The 7,109-nt window shown below is 45.2% G+C and overlaps 1 pseudogene; it reads right to left on the reverse strand.

Moving 5' to 3' along the window:
- Positions 1-1,321: 1,321 nt before the first annotated feature.
- Positions 1,322-1,439, reverse strand: LOC124719883 (annotated as a pseudogene).
- Between the last annotated feature and the right edge of the window lie 5,670 nt (positions 1,440-7,109).

Consider the following 7,109-nt stretch of genomic DNA (forward strand, 5'->3'; position numbering starts at 1 on the left):
AGATGCGTCAAAATAAGGGCTCCTTTGGCCACCAAGCACTCCGGATTTAAACCCAATCCACGTGACGTCCTTCCCATCGTGTGAAACGTCCACGGTGGCATTGGACACAATTGTAGTGAAATTTGGTGTCAGTGTGACATCATTAACCCACTGTACACGTAGCATAAACTTTGAGGCTTTGACCTTTTCCCGCATGTGTCGACGCTTTTCAGTTTTGAAGCGCCGTCGGGCCCGAGTGTGAAATTGCAGGGCGCCACGCTTTTTGCACCATTACGGAGGAAGACTGAAGGCCGTTTCAGCCAGCAAAATAGATGGGAATTACGGGGTTTTGAGAAAGTGATCCTTTAATTCTGTTGTGCAGTGTATTTGGAACAGCAGGTGTAGTTACTCCTCCTCATTTGTTAATTCTACGGCACCTAATGATCAATGAGTGGTTTCAGGTCCACATGGCATACAGAAAATCTTCCTCGCCCAGTTTAGTGCTAGAGAAGATGTTAAACTGTTGTTCTGATTGGGGACGGCAGCGGCGCCCGGTTCCGAACCCTTGTCTCCAGTGTCCGCGCTCTCTCTGTCGGGTGCAGACCCCGCTGTACGGAAGCGCTTTTGTTTTTCTAGCTTCAGTGCAGGGTTTCACGCCTAACTCAATTGTAGGCTGCTATCTTTATGCATTTGACCATTTTGGAACCTAATATCGTTGGCTTCTTTAATAACGCTATCGCAGATGGAAGACGACTGACTAAGTATTTTTGTGTTATTTTAATCCATAGTATTGCCAGTTTTTATACTATGGTCGGCCGCGGCTGGTCTGGCGTAATACAGGATGGCATCTATATTGATATCAACCGTGCGAACAGTTTTTCCAACGTATATTTTGCCTCACTGGCAGGGTATTTGGTAGCAACTGGTTTAGGAAGGCCGAGATCATCCTTCACATAACCCAGTAGTGTCAGACGTCTAGGAAATGGACGAAATACACATTTAACATTATGTCGATTCATGATCCTGTCGACTTACAAGTACAATCGAGGACAAAAATTTAACCGATCGATCTATCCAGCAGGTGAACAATGCACCGCCGACTGGTGTAAATAACGAGTACGGTAGTTGGCAAGTAAAAAAGTACTCCGTCTTCAGGCCACAAGTGGCCCACTGGGACCATCCGAATGCCGTGTCATCCTCAGGTGAGGATGCGGATAGGAGGGGCGTGTGGTCAGCACACCGCTCTTCCGGTCGTTATGATGGTTTTCTTTGACCAGAGCCGCTACTATTCGATCGAGTAGCTCCTCAATTGGCATCACGAGGCTGAGTGCACCCCGAAAAATGGCAACAGCGCATGGCGGCCTGGATGGTCACCCACCCAAGTTCCGGCCACGCCCGACAGCGCTTAACTTCGGTGATCTGACGGGAACCGGCGTATTCACTGCGGTAAGGCCGTTAAGCTGGCAAGTACAAAACGCAATTAGGTAATCAAACAATCCGCCAAGAGCCTATTATAGTCAACATAAGCACAGTTTCGTATCAAATAGTGGGCAAGGCCACCGAAATTTCGAAGGAAGAGGTGCACAAGACGCCAATTGGAGGAACGAAACCCACAACGTACACTTAGTTGACATCACCACAAATGATGAGGTCAATATCCCAGTTAGCCAGGAAAACAAACATGTCTCCACAGGCCACCCATTCGACGACTAATGAAGAAGGTCGGGGCATAAAGCTAATTAAAAACTGTGTGGTTACATATGATCAGAGTGGAGGTAGTAAAGACGAATTGTGCCTGGAAGATACTACTAACCATGAAAGGGAAGGTGAGGAAACTGTGCAAGAAATAATCTACGCCCAAATACATTAAATGTACCAACGGTACTAGATACTGGCACTATGACTGACGTGAAATCTGAGGAACTATTTGATGAAATGCAAAAGCGAGGCTGCATACCAACACTTCCAGTTCAGAACTGCAGAATACAGACAGCAGTAGGAAGCAAGTCTAAGGTAGTCAAACTGTAAGCATTAATCCCTGTTAAAGTTGATAATTTTTCTTTACAATGCATTTTACTAGTGGTTGAGAAATTAATAGTAAATTGCTTATTGGTATGGACACTTTTCGAAAAAAATCTGCATAAATTGTTATAGGAAAATGGACATGCCATTTTACAAGAAACGACCAACAATTCTCAGTACATCTGTGTATTGCGTGTATTGAACCGGGGCCTAGAAACGACGTAGAGGCTCCGTCCCACAGTAGACCTCAGTGGTTCACAACTCCACAACGGGCCACAACAGTCCCTCCACCCCTCCGCCGCCCGCCACCCAACCTAGGGTTATTGTGCGGTTCGGGCCCCAGTGGACGAGCGTAATCCCAAACGCCTGCGTGGTAGAGTAACTACAGTGTACGTGCACATGCAGACAGTGTTTGCGCAGCAGTCGCCGACACAATGTAACTGAGTCGGAATAAGGGGAACCAGCACGCATTCGGCGAGGTAAGTGTGAAACCGCCTTAAAAACCATCCAGGGGCCAGCCGGAACTAATCTGCTAGGCGGATTCGTGCCGGGGACCGGCACACCTTCCTCCTCGAGAGGCACAGCGTTAGACCGCGCGGCTAGCCGGGCGGGATCAGTACATTTGGTTATAACAAACATCCATGAAAATAAACAAGAGCACACCTCAAATATCCACATACAATTCTTTCTGCCAGCTGTTATGCTTATAAATATACAAGAGGTTGAATAGTTACCAGAAGAGGACATAGGTCATAAAATCGTACACAACTAGGTAAGTGAATCTGCGTGTTTGCCGAAACTAACGCGGTGCCTCTCGAGGAGGAAGGTGTGCCGGTCCCCGGCACGAATCCGCCTAGCAGATTAGTTCCGGCTGGCCCCTGGATGGTTTTTAAGGCGGTTTCACACTTACCTCGCCGAATGCGTGCTGGTTCCCCTTATTCCGACTCAGTTACATTGTGTCGGCGACTGCTGCGCAAACACTGTCTGCATGTGCACGTACACCGTAATTACTCTACCACGCAGGCGTTTGGGATTACGCTCGTCCACTGGGGCCCGAACCGCACAATAACCCTAGGTTGGGTGGCGGGCGGCGGAGGGGTGGAGGGACTGTTGTGGCCCGTTGTGGAGTTGTGAACCACTGAGGTCTACTGTGGGAAAGAGGAACTTCAGAAACTAATAGTCAGATACACACGTGTTTTGGGAGACGCCCTGGTGTAACAAAATACAGATTAGAAAAACCAAGAAGGATTGTGTACATACCCAGCGTGAGAGTTCATTTCAACCTGTACATCATCACAAATTTAGGCTTAAAGTTAAGGAAAGATTTTCACTTACTTATTTCATGTTTCTTAATTGAATGGAATGTAAGTTTTAGTTATTTAAGATTTTTATTGTATGTCCATGAGCCATAGAAAGCTCTGAAACACTTCCATGGCCGAGCGCGAAATTTATTTTAACCATGTGTGCACTCTTTAAACGCACTGTAGTAATATGCCTGAGACGCAAAACGCGAGATGTAGTGAAGAGAGGGAGACACTACGCAAATGCAGTGGATCTACCTTACAAGTCAACAACTGCTGGACACGCAAACAGCACAACGCAGCTCGACGCATTCAATACCTACAGCCTGCAGACGAAGTCACTTTAGCAAATGAAAGCCAATCAAATTGGGTTATTAGGAACTTTAGAATATCAGTTAACTACTATAGAAATGAGTAGACAAGAATTAATCTCAGGAATATTTACAATACGTCATAATTTATAAAAGTTAGACAATGGTCTGGTACTACCAAACTGTAAGGCGTCAGACCAGATACTGTGAGTATAGACTGCTGAAGAGAGCTCCAAGCATGTGTGGCCATGGTTAGTTTGCACACGATCACGAGTCTTACAGCTACTCACCGACACAATCTTCGCAATAACACATTTATACACATCATAATACACAAGAGTGATATCTTGTAGTAAACAAGGTATAAGTCACAATCACTGAAGGACAATCATTACAGATGTTGATTTGTGTAACACGGTGGTGTACTGTAAAATTTATCAGTATGTAGGAAACACTAAACAAGTGAGTTAGCACAAAAACGAGTAACTGTTCAGGAAGAATGTACTGAATGATTCTCTAATAGATAAACGAAGGACGGTAGTAACAGAGTGAAATGAATGCTTCTTCCTTTCCATATAAACATTCCTGTTGGGCAGTAGTAGACTTGGAGAAGTGTAGCTATGAGTTGCTATGTTGGCTTATCGCGACTTAATGGCATGAGGTTTTCTTCTCTTCAGCAACTGGAATGACAGACGCTCGCGCCATGTAGGATTTATGGACGGATGTTTATGCCCATTACGTGAAACTTATGTACACATGTTGTCCTGTTAATACTGAAAGATGAAACTTAAATTGGATTGACCAATAAATTTTGATTAATAATCAGCGTTGGCGGCGGAAGACTTGCAGCATAAGAAGTCACCCTCATTCTCCCAACGGCCTTGTCAAAGAGGAAGGAGGAGCGGACGGAGGTTCAGGGCACTCTCTAGTCCTAGGGGTGGGAAATTGCCCCTAAAGAAAAAAATCAGCAGTGGTGAACGGCATGAGAATACAGCAGGCAATGCAAACCACTGCATGAAAGAAAAATAACTTGGATCCACAAGACATGTGGCTTGTAATTGAAGGAGTGTCATGATGATCTCTCCATTGGGGAAAGTTCCGGAAAAGCCCCCATTCGGATCGCTGGGAGGGGACTGCCAAGGGGAAGGTGACCATGAGAAAAAGATTGAATAACTAGCGAAAGAATAACTTTCTACGACTTGGAGCGTGGAATGTTAGAGGCTTGAACGGGGTGGGCAAGTTAGAAAATCTGAAAACCAAAATACAACGGCTCAATCTAGGTCCAGTAGGGGTCAGTGAAGTGAAATGGCAAGAAGACAAGGATTTATGGTCAGATGAGCACATCAATAGCAGCAGAAAATGGTATAACGGGAGTATGATGTGGTATAAATAGGAAGGTAGGACAGAGAGTGTGTTACTGTGAACGGTTCAGTGATAGGGTTGTTCTTATGAGAATTGGCAGCAAACCAACACCGACAACGGTAGTTCAGGTACAAATTCCGACGTCGCAAGCTGAAGATGAAGAGAGAGAGAGAGAGAGAGAGAGAGAGAGAGAGAGAGAGAGAGAGAGAGAGAAAGTATGTGAGGGTATTGAACAGGTTATACAGTAAGTAAAGGGTGATGAAAATCTAATAGTCATTGGAGGACTGGAATGCAGTAGCAGGGGAAGGAGTAGAAGAAAACGTTACACGAGAATACGAGTTTGGGGCAAGAAACGAGCGAGATGAAAGACTAATAGAAATCTGTAATAAATTTCAGCTAGTAATAGCGAGTACTCTGTTCAAGAATCGCAAGAAGAGGTGGTATGCGTGGAAAAGGGAGGATGATACGGGAAAATTTCAGTTAGATTACTTCATGGTCAGAGAGACATCCCGAAATCATACACTGGATGATAAGGCGTACCCGGCAGCAGGTATAGACTCACATCTCAGATCACGATTTCGTAGCGATGAAGAATATGCTGAAGTTTAAGAGATTAGTCAGGAGAATCAATACACAAAGTAGTTTGATACCCTGAAGTACTAAGGAATGACGAGATGCACTTGAAGTTCTCTAAGGCTATAGATACAGAAATAAGGAATAGCTCAGCAGGCAGTACAGTTGAAGAGGAATGGACATCTTTCAAAAGGGTAATCACAGAAGTTGGGAAGAAAAACATAGGTACAAAAAGTTGACTGCGAAGAAAACATGAGTAACAGAAGAATTACTTCTCTTGATCGATGAATGAAGGAAGTACAAGTATGTTCAGAGAAATTTAGTAATACAGAAATAGAAGTCGCTGAGGAATAAAATAAATAGGAAGTGCGGGGTATATAGGACGAAATGGTTCTCGGAAGGACTAACTCAGCGTATAGGAAAGTCGAAACGCCTTCGGTGAAATTAAAAGTAAGGGTGGTAATATTAATAGTGCAACGGGAATTCTACTGTTATATACAGAACAGAGAGCGGATAGGTGGAAAGGGTACTTTGAAGGCCTTTATGAGGGGAAAGACTTGTCACAGGAAGAAACAGGAGCCGATTTAGAAGGGGTAGGGGACCTAGTATTAGAATCAGAATTTAAGAGAGCTTTCAAGGATTTCAGATCAAATAAGGTAGGAGGGATAGATAACACTCCATAAAAATTTCTAAAATCATTGGTGGAAGTGGGTCCGCAAAGTTCCAGAACACGCCGGGACCACTGACGGCACGCGTGGACTGCCGGATGGAAGGTCTGTGGTCACGAGCGTGCACGACCTCGTCGTAAAACGGATCCAGCAAGCTTTAAGATGAGTGCATTTCAATCCATGTAGAGAAACCTCCACCATTGTGATAGCTCGCGATTCTCCATTGACTTGGGTTCGTGTTGCTGTTCGTAGAGTCGCCGAGGCAAAGAGCAGCGAGTGGAGTGCTTGGCGAGGGCGGATCTGATTAGCTTACCTCGACTTCGTATTGCTATTTACTGCGTTCAACTTGTTACAATTTGTTAAATTCAACCAGCGGTAATTTTTCTTGCCTGGTGGCCGCTAACGCCTCAGTTACCTGCCCTGGGGGTTAGTGTATGTAACGGTAGTGTACGTTTCCTCGCCTTGCCGCTGCTGTCCGATAAGGCGTGTAGTTTTGACACCTTTCTTGATTGTAGGCCGTGAGTGATCCTTCTACTCTGGTGGTAGTGGTTCCTTTCTCGTTCTGGGAGCTCTACACACAGTTTTCTGGGGACTTAGTGCAGACCGCCGGTTCCGGCTTTGGCGTATTGTTCCATTGTTGCATTTGGTTTAGCGGATGTCAGGTAGCTTCAGTAAGATTATCATTAGTCATTCGTTAGACTGCCACTAGTCTGAGTTACCATATTGTAAAGTGAATGCAACGCTTGGCTGCCTATCTCATCGCTCACGAAAGTGTTTGTTGCCGGACCTTCTCCGAGGTCGATTCCTGGAGCACCGTCTGTGGCCTCTTGGTTCTTGTAAGATGTGTGTGTTCTAGAAGGAGGTCTGATGGCCAGTAGTTCAGTGTAGCGCTC

Source organism: Schistocerca piceifrons, chromosome 1, assembly GCF_021461385.2.
Source record: "Schistocerca piceifrons isolate TAMUIC-IGC-003096 chromosome 1, iqSchPice1.1, whole genome shotgun sequence".
Lineage (NCBI taxonomy): Eukaryota > Metazoa > Arthropoda > Insecta > Orthoptera > Acrididae > Schistocerca > Schistocerca piceifrons.